This window comes from Carcharodon carcharias, chromosome 15 (assembly GCF_017639515.1).
Source record: "Carcharodon carcharias isolate sCarCar2 chromosome 15, sCarCar2.pri, whole genome shotgun sequence".
Classification (NCBI taxonomy): Eukaryota; Metazoa; Chordata; class Chondrichthyes; order Lamniformes; family Lamnidae; genus Carcharodon; species Carcharodon carcharias.
This window is the reverse complement of record NC_054481.1, coordinates 130,161,780-130,177,385: the sequence shown is the minus strand read 5'-3', so window position 1 is coordinate 130,177,385 and position 15,606 is coordinate 130,161,780. Positions and strand designations below refer to the sequence as shown.

Below are 15,606 nucleotides of genomic sequence, written 5' to 3'. Positions count from 1 at the left end.
GGGGCCTGGTTAAGCAACGGCTCAATTTTAAAATTCTCGGCCTCATTTTCAAATTCCTCCATGGTCTCAGCCCTCCCTATCTCTGTAAACCCCTCCAGTCCCAAAAATCTCTGAGATATCTGTGCTCCTCTAAATCTGCTCTCTTGAGCATCCACCATTTTAACTGCTCCAGCATGGTGGCCCTGCCTTCAATTGCCAAGGGCCTAAGCTCTGGAATTCACTCCCTATGCCTCTCTGTTTCTCTGCCTCTCTTTCCTCCTTTAAGAAGCTGCTTGAAACCTGCCTCGCTGACCAAGCTTTATGCCATCTGATCTGATATCACCTTATGAGACTTGGTGTCATATTTTGTTTGATATTACTCCTTTGAAGTGGCTTGAGATGTTTTATTATATTAAAGGCATTATATAAAAGCTAGATTTTAATACATTTATACTTACTCAGTAAGTGCAAAGGAGAATACAGAGTTCATTTAACATGATCAATAACACTGATAGAATATGAATCATGCGTCGCCTTGGGACTATCTGACAGCTATGTAGCATATAATTATTTGAATTCAGAGCTGGGGAGAGGGTTGTATGTTTGGTTACTGTATCTCAGCACAACCTGAGTTCAAATCAAACTTGCAATGATTGGAGAAAGCCTCCTGACTTTGTTAGCTGTCAGGGGCTAACAGAAAAATGGCAGGCGGTGTCAATGGAAATTGAAGCAAATGTAGGCCCACAGAAATGAACTGCCCCTAAATTACCAACCCCATTCAGATAGGGCACAGAGCAGGCTTGTGAGAAAAGAGGGTTTTGATGCTAATGCAGCTAATGAGCTTGATGCTATCACGTTATTGATGTAGTGCAAAGGGAGCATTAATTTGCAGCTAGCTGTGTCATACCTGATCTAAGAGTACTTCATGCTGACACTGAGGGATTCATCTCAGGCAGTGGCACAGGGCAGGTGGTATTGGACCTGTTATACTAATTGCCTGAAATTCAATGCCAGTTCATATGACCTTCTAACATTAAAAAAAACACTAATTATTTATTGTAGAAATCTTGATCCACGCACAGTTTTGACAAAAGAGTTATGTTTTCTGCCTTGTATTTCATGAATGAAATAATTCATGTAGCTCAATGCGGTGTAGCGATATAGCCCAGATGTTATGCTGTGAAATGTTACAGCAGGAAAGCTTAATGCTTGAATGAAAGCCTTTGATTACCAAGATAACAGATGGATTAACCTGTTTAATATAAATGGACTAGGCTTAGTTTAAGGCACATTATTTTGGCCATGTATTCATATTTGCCGACATTTGTCAGAAGGGAATCTAGAATTGGGTTTGGAGTTCTTCCTGTAATAGATGTTCAAAGGACAATATCCAAAAAGTGAGAGCGATATCTTACAAACTCCCCTCACCTTCTTCAGCAGCTTTCATGCAATTGATTTTAGATTGTGGAAAAGCAATACCGCCTGAATAATTCAGTATGTACTTCAAGCTTTTAAACTTTTCTAAATGGGGTTTTAGATAGCTAATTTAATAATTTAGGTGCACTGCAATAAGGTGAAATCTATTTTAAAAATAAAAGAGCATAAGTTTAACTGAACACTAGTCTTAGCTTTTTGTTATTTGTTCATGGGATATGAGCATTGCTGGCAAGGCCAGCATTGTTACCCAACCCTAACTGCCCTTGAGAAGTGTTGTCTTTAATGCTTTCACCTTTCTGAAGAAATCTTAATTTGTATGTCAGAGAATGAAGTAATGTCTCAACATTTTAAGAGCTCTTATTTCCAGGAAAATGTAGAGTTAAAATGAAGAAGCAGAAGAAATCCTCACCATAATTGGTCTAGTGCCTGGTAGCTCAGTTTGGTTTTACCTTCCCAGCACTGATTTCCCTGCAATGTTAATCGTAGCAGAAAATATATCAAATGGTGATGGCTGAGGAAAATCTGAAATCTAAGCAGATAAATTAAAAATGCCAGAAATATACAAGATGTCAGGCACCATCCGTAGAGATAAAATATAGGTTAAATCTTTGAGTGCAGTCTCTTTGTCAGAACAACCCTTCAATTTTTTTTATCAGTGCTATGAAGTTTACGAATATGTAACAAAGAATTTGTTCAGGAGAAGTGAAAGCGATGTTAAGCTACTTTAGAGCTTGTTAAAGGGGCATGAAACAAAACATTGGATTTTCTTCAGAGACATAACCAGACCCAACAGCTTTTAACCCATTTGCCACAACAATAAATGCTCTCTTCTTAATGATGCAGTGTCTGTCACAAGTGTATAAGTCTGGCTGTACCCAACCCCGGGCAATGATGAGATCATGCCCAACCCTCCGACTCCTCCTCCACAATCCTGCAACATACCTGTGTGCTTATGAGTCATCACATAGAGCTGGCAGGCAGTCTCCGGGTCACCTGAACCTCTCCTGCCTGCCAGCTAGCAGCTGCTGCTTTCCGCCCACAGGAACACAAAAAAATCGACGCTGACACTCCAGCGCAGTATTGAGGAAGGGTTAAACTGCTGGAGATGAGAAAAAACTGTCTTTCAGATGAGAAATTAAACCAAGGCCTTCTCTTCCTTCTCAAATGGATGTAAAAGATTCCATGGCACTATTTTGAAGAACAGCAGGCAAGTTATTCCCAGTATCCTGACCAATATTTATCCCACTGTAACTCCTGGCCAATGCAGAGTAGCCAATGTGTGCATCCGTGGAATGCCAATGACATCATTCCGCTATGCCCAGCCCGCCAGTTCTCTGCACATGCATGAGAAGCTTTTATATCTACATGGTTACACCGCCTGCAATGAATATGGCTGGAAGTTTAGGTTTAGCCTGAAGAATAATAAAGCTATCTATCAATTAATTAGGGACAGGGACAGGTATCCTTCCAAATTGCAATGTTAAGCCAGCCAAGCTCAGTAACAATAGAGTGTCCTGGTAAACTGTTCACAGCTCCAGCTCACGTATCGCATTGTTGAGTCTGCCAGGGAGGATAGGCTGAACCCCAATCTCCCATGGTTAAAACTCCTCCCTAAGGAGACCCTGCTCACACAGAAGTTGCATGAAATCGCAAGAACCCAAATCAAGCAATAATGAAGATTGTTCAGCTGATCAAGAACCATTAAAACGCTTTGTGGAAAAACAGCCTTTATTTCATGGCTGGGCTTCAAGCCTGCTATTAAATGTTGTGCTTAAATGAGACCTCCATGAAATTATATGCTTAGTTTAAAAAAGGCGGGGGGGGGGGGGGGGGGATGGCTTTGACTGTTGCCTAAACAGGGGAGAAAAACACAACTGCGATTATTTGAGTGACACCATTTTTGGTCAGGCTACCTGCCGACACTATGACATAAAGGGAGCAACAGAATTGACTGTGCCTGCCTGGCGTTGGCTATGGTGCTGGCAGCAAACACAGCCTATTTATCCTTCAATTAACATCACTGAACCAGATTATCTGGTCATTATCACATTGCTGTTTGTGGGAGCTTCTAGGTACACTATTGAGTTGTTTAAAGTGTTTATGTCTGTAGCTTACTAAATATACACAATTCTTAGTACAAATTGGCTGCTGCGTTTTCTCTCCAACAACGACCACAATTCAAAAAGTACTTAAATGGCTAAGTGTTGTGGGACATCAGACAGTGGCGAAGGGTGCTGAATTTTTTTCCCCCTTATCTCGCAGGCGATCAACTTGCCAGCAACAAGTAGGTGAGCTCTGAGGGTAAATCAATATCAGCCAGAAAACTGATTGTGGGTGTATTTCACATTCAACCAGTATTTCACCCACCCAAAACTTGTTTGGAATTAAAATACCCCCCCCAGATATCTATGGTGGTTCCATAGTGAGATTGCTGGCAGATAAAATAAACATGTATTAACACTAAAATAAAAATAAGACATTGCAGGTGCTGGAAATCTGAAATAAAAACTGAAAATGCTGGAAAAACACAGAAGGTCTGGCAGCATCTGTGGAGAGAGAAACAGAGCTAACTTTTCGGGTCTGTACGACTCTTCTTCAGAGCTCAGGTATTAACACTCTACAGAATTTCCAAGTTGCACCTTGATGAGCATGGGCGCCAAAAAAAACTAATACTTCATTTGGTGCTTTTATTAGGGAACACTATTTCAAGAGAGTAGGATATTTCTCCTTAGAGTTATGCTACTAAATATTGCAAGAACTGCATGGTAAATTATTAACCGGAGCAGTGGAATACCAGTATAAGAGACTTCCCAACATTTCAATCCCATCTTCAAAGCTTGATGCTATTACTGTACTCATTAGTTGTTCTTGTGTACTTCTTCTTGCCCTTTTCTTCTAGGTACACTATTGAGTTGTTTAAAGTGTTTATGTCTGTAGCTTACTAAATATACAATTCTTAGTATAGAACTTGAATACTACTGAAAAGAGAGAAATGTTGCTGAAGCTTTTCATCTCGCACTCATTCGGACAAATGCAAGAATGCCAAATTCCAAATGATCGCAACAATTTATGCTACAGTAGAAAGGGTGCTGATTGGTTTGCAAGCAGAATGTGATTGACCAAGGCATTGCCATGGAGAAAGCAACAGGGAACTATAGGCTCTCATAGCTCCCGGGTAATTCGAAAAAGCCACAAAGTCATATTCCTTTTGTCTGCAATGTTCCCTGTGCATGAATGTATGTTGCTTCTAGCAAGAGTAAATGAGCCATGTTACGAGCTCAACTACCACCACAAACTCCATGCACTCAATCTGATCCAAACTCTATCCAACCATTGTTTCAGGCTGAGCCAAACTGTTCATAATATCAATGCTCTATATGACCCAGAGCTAAATTTCTTCTTCATTAACTTTAACTTCATGTTTCACAACATACTGAATTTAAAATCCTAATCTTCAAATTCCTCCCCTATCCTTGCAAATTCATTCAAATTACATCTTCCCCTGTGCCCTTTATTTCTTTTGCACTAGCCTTTTGTGAATTCCTCCCTCTTTTTGGCCCAGTGTGTTTACAGTGTTCTCTGTTGAACTGTAGTCTCTCTCAAATTTCCTCTTTAAAGTCTGTCAACCACTTTTATAACCTTTAAAAACCTTCTCAAAACACAACTCTTCATCGAGTTTTTATTTATCTTTTTATTCACCCAATTAAAGAGAGTTCATTATCAATTCTTTTATATCTTTTATCTGTTTTATTATTTGCTCTGCCTCTGCAAAGAATTGTAAAACATTTTCTACATTTGAGGCATATAGGAAAATTGTTTCTGAAAGCATGTTTGCAGAGATAGATTTGGAGGAGGTATGTAAAGGTCAGGGAGAGCTAGGAAAGCAGATGAGTTTAAACGAGTTTTAGTGACATATTTATATAATTGCAAAGTAACATTCAGGTATAGATCTGTCACCAGCAAGGTTACCACGAGTTGATGGTCTTCCGGTTCACAGAATCAGAGAATGTTTACGGCACAGAAAGAGGCCACTTGGCCCATCGTGTCTGCGCCAGCCAAAAAACGTGACACCCAGCCTAATCCCACTTTTCAGCATTTGGTCCGTGACCCTACTGGTTACGGCACTTGAGGTGCATATCCAGATACCTTTTAAATGAGTTGAGGGTTTCTGCCTCTATTACCCCTTCAGGCAGTGAGTTCCAGACTCCCACAACCCTCTGGATGAAAAAGAATTTCCTCATCCCCCCTCCAATTTTTCTACCAATCACTTTAAATCTATGTCCCCTAGTCACTGACCTCTCTGCTAAAGTAAATGGACCCTTCCCATCCACTCCATCCAGGCCCCTCGCTAATTTGTACATCGCGCTCAAATCTCCCTTCCGTCTCCTCTGTTCCAAGGAGAACAGCCCCACTCTATCCAAAACTTTCCTCGTAGCTGCAATTTTCCAGTCCTGGCAACAGTCCTGAAGTGTTATTTCAGTTCCAGTTTTAACATGAAGAGGCAATACATAAGGAGCAGGATCTTGTGCTTGGCGGGGTGCTCAGCGGGAGCGGCCAGGAAACCGACTGCTGCCCGCAATCAGCACCGCACTGCGATTTTACGCGGCTCGTCCAATTAAGGCCCACCCAGAATGGAATGCGAGCGGCAGCACACCCAGCGCTGCCTGTGCGGGCGGGTGGAGGAGGGCAAGCGAGCCTAGTGTGAACTCTGCACATGCGCATGAAAGAGCAAGAAGCTGCCTCAGGGAGATGAAGCCACTGTTTAAAAAAAAGTAATGAACAAAATAAAAAATGTCATAAAACATGTCCCCCTTCATGTGACAGAGTCACATTCAAGTGTAAAATTTTTATTTTGTTTTCACAGGCTTTAGGAAACCTCATCCCTGCCCGTGGATGAGGTTTCCTAAACAGTGCAAGGGCCGCTTGGCGATTTTGCCTGCCCACCAACCGTGAGGTTGGACGGACAGCGTAAATTTGAATGTTTGAATTTGAATGAACCTTTTTAATGGCCTTAATAGACCTTTTAATTGTCGGTGGACGTGCTGCCGACTCCAGAGCGTCCCCGCTGAACGAAATATCGTGGGGCTACGTGATGATGTCGGGACGCTTGCCCGATGTCATCGCGTGTCATTTTACGCTCAACCGTGTCAGGTGCACATCTGCCTGCTGAGCTCAATATTCTGCCCAACGTATTCATAAAAATTACTAAGGATATCATATGGTCACATCAAGTTACACTCACAAATATTAGATGTATATTCTGAAACCCTCATCCACGCCTTTGTTATCTCTAAACTTGACTATTCCATCCCTTGACCAACCTCCCACTCTGCACCCTCTATAAACATGAATTCATCCAAAATGTTGCTGTTCGTATCCTATGTCACAGCAAAATGTGTTCACCCATCACCCCTGTGCTCATTAATCTACATTGGTTCCTGGTCCAGCAACGTCTCAATTTAAAACTTTTCATCTTTGTTTTCAAATCTCTCCATGCGTCTCTGTTTTCTCCTTTAGTCCTACAATCACCGAGATCTCCGCTCCCTTCCAATTCCGGCCTCTTGCACATCCCCAATTTGAATCATTCCACCATTGGCAGGTGCGCTTTCAGTTGCCTATTCTCCAAGCTCTAATTCCTTCACTACACCTCTCCACCTCTCTCTCCTTCTTTAATACGCTCCTTAAAACCTACCTCTTTAAGGAGCTTTTGGTCATGTGTCCTAACATCACTTTATGTGGTTCAGTGTCAGGTTGTATTTGATAACACTCCTGTGAAACACCATGAAGAAATTTTATGACGTTAGAGGTGCTATATAAATGCAAGTTGTTATTGCTAGAGCATTGTTGATTGCTTGGTTGGCTCTGATGACATATTGTGTCAGTGTTGGTTCCATAACCTGGAGACTCTAGCTCCTTATGAGATTGGGAGTACTGCAAACTGCAACCTATAAATTGGCAATACATAACAATCTCCAGGGATCAATGTCACATCTCCAGAGAGCTCAGCTATGCAAAACAGCATCAACACATCACAACACCATCCAGATAGATCATCGACTGGGTGAGCGTGTGACTGAGCTATCAATCTCAGTGGCGTCAACTAAAGATACATAGTCAGGATTTATCTGACGAACCAAACTGACTCTGGTAAGTAAATTGCCTAAAATCAAAAAAAAAGATTCATAATATAAATCTGTCTTGATTGGGCTTCATGAATGGAAGTTATTTTAGACTCTAATGTACTACGTTGTATTTGTCTGAGGGGCTGAAACATTGCGTTGTTATCTTTACAAGAGTATATCTGTATATCGGCATTGAACAGAAAGAAACTGTTTTCATAAACAAAACTTGTACACAGTCCTCATTAGGACTTTAACTATATTATAGAGTCATAGGATAGTCCAGCACAGAAGGAGGCCATTCTACCCATCAAATCTGTGCTGGCTCTTTTGAAGGGCAATCCAGCTAGTCCCACTCTCCTATTCCTTCCCAATATCCCTGCAAATTTTTCTCCTTCAAGTATTTATCCAATTCCCTTTTGAAGGTTACCGTTGATTCTATATCCAACACTCAACCCTTTGGTAGTGCATTCCAAATCCTAACCATTCATTTCGCAAAGATGTTTATCCTCATGTCACCTCTGTTACTTTTGCCAATCACTTTAATTCTGTGCCCACTAGCTATCACCTCTTCAGCCATTGGAAACAGTTTCTCTTTATTTGAAGAGAGTAAAATGATTTAAAAACCTCTGTCAAATCTCCCCTTAGCTTTCTCTGCTCCAAGGAGAACAAGCCTGGCTTCTCCAGCCTATTCATGCAACTCTACTCAGACATCCTTGGGACCACCTTGTTACCTCCACCACAGGCTTCTCGTCCTTCCTAAAACACGGTGCCCTGAATTGGGAGACAATGTTCCAGCTGGGACTGAGCTGATGTTTTATAAAGATTGAGGGTTACTTCCTGGCTTTCTTGGGACATTTTCAGGTTGGCAGGCTGTAACCAGTGGTGTGGTGCAAGGATCAGTACTTAGGCCTTAGCTATTTACAATCTTTATTAATACTTTAGGTGAGGGGACTGAATGTAATGTATCCAGGTTTGCTGACGATACACAGTTAGATTAAGTAAGCAGTGAGGAGGACGCAAAGAGGCCACAGAGGGATGCAGGCAGATTGGGTGAGGGAACAAGAACATGACAGATGGAATACAATGTGGAAAACTGTAAAGTTAATCCACGTTGATAGGAAAAATAAGAAAAACTGAATTTTTTTGAATGGTGAGAGACTGAGAAATGTTTGCATTCAAGAGGAACCTGATTGTCCTTGTAAATGAATCACAGCAAGTTAGCATGCAGATACAGCGAGTAATTGAGAAGGCAAATTGCAGGTTAGCTTTTGTTACAACGGGTTTGGAGTATAAGAGAAAATAAATCTTATTCCAACTAGGTTGGGCACTGGGGAGACCACACCTGGAGGACTGCACATGGTTTTCGACTCCTTCCCTAAGGAAGAACATACTTGCCCTAGAGGGAGTGTAACAAAGGTTCAATACTGGTTCATGGGCTGAGGGGATTGTCCTATGAGGAAAGATTGACTAGACAAGGCCAATATTCTCTAGAGTTTAGAAGAATGAGAGGTGATTTAATTGAAACATATAAAATTCTTAAGGGGTTTGGCAGGGTAGACGCTGAGAAAATGTTTTGCCTAACTGGGAAATCTAGAATATGGGGGGTCACAGACTCAGGATAAGGGGCTGACTATTTATGATTGTGATAAGGAGAAATTTCTTCACTCAAAGGGTTATGAATATTTGGAATTCTTTACCGCAGGCAGAGAGCTGTAGATGCTCAGATGTTAAGTATATTCAAGGTAGAGTTCAATAGATTTTTAGGCACTAAGAGACTCAAGGGATATGGGGATAGATTGGGAAAGTGGACTTGAATTAGAAAATCAATCATGAGCTTGTTGAATGGCATAGCAGGCTCAGAGGGCAAAATGGCCTACTCCAGCTTGAATTATGTTTTTATGTGTCAGCTGTAGCTCAGTTGGTAGCATTCTAGCCTCTCAGTCAGTAGGTCTGGGTTCAAGTCCATGACTTTGGCACATAAATCAAGGCTTATACTCCAGTGCAGTACCAAGAGAGTGTTGCATTGTTGGAGGTGCTGTCTTTCAGAGGAGATGTTAAACTGAGGCTCTATCTGCCCTCTCAGATAGACATAAAACATTCTGTGGTACTATTTTAAAGAAGATCAAGGATGTTCTCTCCAGTGTCCTGGCCAATATTTACCCTCAAACAGATTATCCGGTCATTTAACATTGCAGTTTATGAGAGCTTGCTGTTTTGCAGATGGGCTGCTGTGTTTCCTACATTACAACAGTGACCACACTTCAAAAGTACTTCATTGGCCAAAAGGTATTTTGGGATATCTGGTGGTCATGCAAAAAAAAACTTATATTTATATAGTGCCTATCACAACCAGCAGACATCTCAAAGGGATATACAGCCAATAAGGCACACCTAAAGTGTAATCATTGTTGTAATGTAGGAAACACATCAGTGAATATGTGCACAGCAAGCTCCCACAAACAGCAACGTGATATTGAACAAATAATCTGTTTGTGAGATGTACAAATCTAAGAGTAAATCAGCAGATAAGGCTAGACCCTACAAAAATAATAAAAGGACAAAATGAAAGGCTCTAAATGCACATAGCATTCAAAGCAAAACAGATGAACTGATAGCACAAATAGAAATAATTAAGTATGATCTGATAGCCATTAGAGACATGGCTACAGGATGACATAGATTGGGACCTGATATTGAAGGGTATGTGACATTTAAGAAGGACAGGAGTTGGGAAAAGGTGCAGGGGTGGCTCTGTTAATGGTATTAGCACATTAGAGAGGGATGATCTAAGTGCAGGAAGCCAGGATGTAGAAGCAGTTTGAGTTGAGATGAGGAATGATAAAGGCAAGAAGTCACTTGTGGGAGTGGTGTACAGGCCCCTTAATTGTAACTACACAGTAGGACAGACAAAGATGAGATAATGGGAGCTTGCCAGAAAGGTACAGCAATAATCATGGGGGATTTTAATCTACATACAGACTGGAAAAATTAGATGAGCAAAGTAGATGAGGAGTTCATAGAATGTTTTCAGGGTAGTTTCTTACAACAGCACATTCTGGAGCCAGCCGGAGAGCAGGCTATACTAGACCTGGTATTGAGCAACGAGATAGGATTAATTGATAACCTCCTAGTGAAGGCACCCCTAGGTAGCAGCAATCATAATATGATTGAATTTTACATTCATTTTGAGGGTGAAACGAGTGCACCCAATATTATATATTTCAGAATACATAGAATATATACATTCCAAAGCGAAAGAAAAATTCCAAGGGGAGGGCCCACCATCCGTGGTTAACTAAAAGAGTTAGAGACAGTATCAAACTTAAAGAAAAAGCATACAATTACACAAAGACGGGTGGCAGGTCAGAAGATTGTAAAGAATATAAAGAACAGCAAAGAATGACAAAAAGATTAATAAGGAGGGAGAAATTAAGAATATGGGAGAAAGCAAGCTAGTAATATAAAGACAGTGAGTGTTTCTATAGATATTTAAATAAGAAAAACTGAGCGTTGGTCCTACAGAAAGTGCATCCAGGGAATTGATAATGGAAAGTAGAGAGATGATGGATGAATTAAACAGGTATTTTGCTTCAGTTTTCACTACAGAGGACACAAGTAACATCTCGGAAATAGCTGTAAATCAGGAAATGGAATGGAGGGAGGAACTTGGGAAAATTACAATCACCAGGTAAGTGGTATTGAGCAAGTTGCTGGGGCTGCAGGTTGACAAATCCCCAGGTCCAGGTGGACTTCACCCTAAGGTCATGAAAGTGGCTAGTGAGAGAATTGATGCACTGGTTTTAATTTTCCAAAATTCCCTAGATTCAAGGAAGGTCCAAATTGATTGGGAAATAGCAAAAAGGGAGGGAGACAGAAAGCAGAAAACTGTAGGCCCGTTAACTTAACATCTGCCATAGGGAAAATGTTAGAAGCTATTATTAAAGATATTATAGCAGGCCACTTAGAAAAATTCAAGGCAATCAGGCAGAGTCAACATGGTTTTGTGAAAGGGAAATCATGTTTAACCAATTTATTGGAGTTCTTTGAAGGTGTCACATGTGCTGTAGATAAAGGGAAACTGGTGGATGTACTGTACTTAGATTTCCAGAAGGCATATGATAAAGTGTCACATCAAACGTTATTGCAGAAAATAAAATCTCATGGTGTAGGAGGTAACCTTGTGGCATGGATAGAAGATTGGCTAACTAACAGGAAGCAGAGAGTTGGAATAAATGGGTCTTTTGCTGGTTGGCAGGATGTGATGAGTGGTTCAAGCCCACATTCCTGCCAACCCACGATAACCTTTCACCCCCTTGTTCATCAAGAATCTATCTAGCTCTGCCTTAAAAATATTTAAAGACTGCTTCCACTGCCTTTTGAGGAAGAGAGTTCCAAAGACTCACAACCCTCAGAGAAAAACATTTCCCCTCATCTCTGTCTTAAATGAGCCACCCCTTATTTTTAAACAGTGACCCCTAGTTATAGATTCTCCCACAAGAGGAAACATCCTCTCCACATCCACCCTTTCAAGATCCCTCAGGATCTTAAAGGCTTCAATTAAGTCACCGGTCACTCTTCTAAATTCCAGTGGATACACGCCTAACCTGTCCAGCCTCTCCTCATAAGACAACCCGCCCATTCCTGGTATCAGATGAGTAAACCTTCTCTGAACTGCTTCCAACGCATTTACATCTTTCTTTAAATAAGGAGACCAGTACTGTACACAATACTCCAGATGTGGTCTCACCAACGCCCTGTGCAACTGAAGCATAACCGCCCTACTCTTGTAATCAATTCCCCTCACAATAAACAATAAAATTCTATTAGCTTTCCCAATTACCCGCTGTAGCTGCGAAACGGCCTTTTTGTGACCCATGCACTAGGACACCCAGATCCCTCTGCATCGCAGCGCTCTTGCAATCGCTCACCCACTTAGATAATATGCGGCTTTTTTTTTTTAATAATCCTTCCTGCCAAAATGAACGATTTCACATTTGCCCACATTATACTCCAGTTGCCAGATCTTTGTTCACTCACTGAACCCATGTACGGGAGACAAGAAGCCGACGCTTCAGCAGCTGCTGCTGCTGCTGCTGCTGCTGCTGGTTTTGGGCGGGGTCATGACGGCCTTGCGTCCCCTTCCACCCTCCAGCTCTGTGCGTGCGTGCGTGCGTGCGCGTACGTACGCGCCGGTAGCCGCGGGGGAGGAGGAGGAGGGGCCGCGTGCGCTGTGCGCTGAGCGCGCGCGCGCGCGCGCCGGCTAGCTGACTGACTGACTGACTGACTGGCTGCGGGTCCCCGTCGACGGTGGCGCGCGTGCGGGGTTTCCCGGGCGGCCGGCGCAGGGGTGGTAGCTGGGCCGCGCCCATCCGGGTGAGTCTGTCTCCATCTAATGGCCGCGGGCTGGCGCGCTCGGAGCGGCTGAGTGGGGAAAGCGGGTCCGAGGAAAGAGGAGGGAGGAGGAGGAGGAGGAGGAGAGAGAGAAAAAAAATAACCCCCCCCCCACCACCCTCTCCACACACACACACACACACACAATACTCAGCTGGAGCCACCATCGCCGAGAGTGAAGAGAGAGAGAGAGAAAAAAGAAAACCCCAGAGAGAGAGAGAGAGAGAGAGGAAGACAATTTTTTTATTTAAAGAAGAAAACGGTCGGGCCTGAAGTCGGAGTGAGAGCCGGGGGGAGGGGGGAAGAAAGAAGCCGCCGCCGCCGCCGCCGCCTCCGGAGCCGAAGCCGAAGCCGAAGCCGCGGAGCCCGGGCTGAGGTCGATGCTACTGAGCGGGGCCGAGGAGTTGTAGGTGAGGCCGGGCGGGGTGAGGGGGTGAGGGGAGGGGGAGGGGGGGGGTGAGGGGTGTGTATGCGTGTGTGAGGGGAGGGGGGTGTGTGTGAGGGGAGGAGGTGCGTGTGTGAGGGGAGGGGGGTGTGTGTGAGGGGGGGGGGCGAGGGGTGTGTGAGGGGAGGGGGAGGGGGGAAGTTATTTACCTCCCCCTCTCCCCCTCCCCCTCCCCCATGGCCCAGGCTGCCTGTTGAAGGGGGAGGGGAGGGGTTTTTGGGGGGGGAGGAGGGGGAGGGGGGGAGGTTGCCCCTCTCTCAACCGCCCCCCCTCTCCTCTCTCCCCCCCCCCCCAAAAAAAAAACTCGGTCAATATTCAGGTTTAGAGTGGGGCTGGAATTGTTTTAATTCCTGTTGGGGGGGGGGAGGGGGTAAGGTTTACCGCCCCCCCCCCCCCCCCTCTCTCTCTCTCTCTCTCCACTCCCACCCCCATGTTAATGAATGAGTTCCTCAATCTGGGCCCGGACTCCAAACATGGCGATGGCAGCTCCTTTTTATATATATATATATATATATATTCTCTCTCTCTCTCTCGCTTTCTCTTTCTTTCTTACAAGAAATAAACGGGAGGGAGGAGGGGGGGGGGGGGGGCGGAAATCCCAGAGTTTGGCTAAAATACTTCGACGGGTTTGAGTTTTCCACTCCCTTTCCTGCCCGTCCATCGGCCAAATGTGCAGTTTCCAGTCTTTTTTTTTTGGCAGAGCCTCTCTTTTTTCTTACACATTCAGGGATTGTGCTGGGGGCTCCTCCTTATTTCTTGCAGGGCTGGGTTTTCAGGCTCTGAAATTCGCCCATTGCTGAAGATTTGCTTTAATACGATTAATGCTGCGACGGATTTTTGACTTTTGCCGATAAAGTCATTCCTCTTTCTCTCTCTCTTACCCCAACCCCCCCTCTGTTATCCGGCAAGAAAAACATATCATTACTAATCAACCACAGTGCCATATTAAGCCTATTTGGTAGTCTTTTTGTTTGCAGTAATCTTTCTCCATCTGTATTTTTTTAATGAAAGAGGGACTCGCGCTTTGGTCTATGTATACCCCCTTTTCCCTGGTTTTTCTTTTACCTTAATTGTTCGGCAATCGTTTTTTACATTTATGGGATGCACAGGATTTAAAATGAGATTCTTTTACACCGAAGTGCCACACGATAATTAAATGTGTACATCCAAGGGCTTTACCCCCTAAGTACAGCGAATTTATGATGATTAATGGGAAATTGAGTAGGTGGGGCCATGCTGTTTTTGAATCGCTGAAATTGTATTTTTCTATTTACTAGCAGCCTTTTATATATGATGCCTGTTAAGGAAGGAATAATTTTTGAAATTGATGTTACGAATCCCTATGTATAGTTCAAGTCCAAGTAATGAAGGGAAGCTATACTGCTGGACAGTTAATCTTCACAAAGCCCATCCAATGCATGCACTTTTTGTCGTCCTTTTGTTAAACCATGGTAAAATTGTAGAAGAAAGAATGCCTTGATAGAGTCACCGTAACTAATTTTGGACCACTATATTCCAGTATATATACATCACACATGATTACAAATATCCATCTACCACTTGGAAGAGAAATTCTGGCCTCAAAGCTGGCTGTTTTTCTTCATTTCCCTTTAGATTCACCAATCTGTTCGCTTTTGATTAAAAGGGCAGCTAAGTGATCTCTGGTGTCTTCCTGTGTATATTACCACATATACAAGGTAAATGTATCTTGTATATGCACAGAGGTGGTCAGAGGCCAAGGAGATTTATTTCCCACTCACTTTGTTTGGAGTGCCTCTGAATGGGTGACATTGCTAACTCATCCTGAGATGTATGTGCAAACACATATTCCATTTTTGGTACTGCAGATAATTTTGTTAGTATTGGAGCACTGTAATTTTAAAGGCTAGCAGGGCATTGACTGAACCATTGAACATTGGGCAAGGTTCCTGACATTTAAAACTCATTCTATGGAGAAGTTTCTAAAACAAATCTCTTGACCTACTGTTTAGTAAATCAAGTATTACAGCTGATGTGTTTCAGACTGCATGCAGTATTTAATAAATCACCTAACAATTATCATGGATCTAACAATTAACATCTTTCTTCTGCAAGAAAATCTGTGTTCTCTTCAATAAGTAATTCAGCACCTGTATAACTTAGATAATTGGCAAGTTTAGGTAAGCTTTGGGTAACTTAAGCTCTGGAATGAGTAGACTTAGTAGTCGGAATTTATAGTACGTAGAATTACAG

At 42.8% G+C, this 15,606-nt stretch overlaps 1 protein-coding gene across 2 annotated transcripts in view; it reads left to right on the top strand.

The window, feature by feature from the left end:
* Positions 1 to 12,887: 12,887 nt before the first annotated feature.
* LOC121288047 (guanine nucleotide-binding protein G(I)/G(S)/G(T) subunit beta-1) overlaps positions 12,888 to 15,606 on the top strand; it is a 77,486-nt gene continuing 74,767 nt past the window's right edge. The window contains exon 1 of one of the 2 annotated variants that reach the window (XM_041206314.1): positions 12,888 to 12,911. The gene's annotated coding sequence lies outside the window, so the exon portion shown is untranslated. The other variant, XM_041206313.1, reaches the window with a different exon arrangement.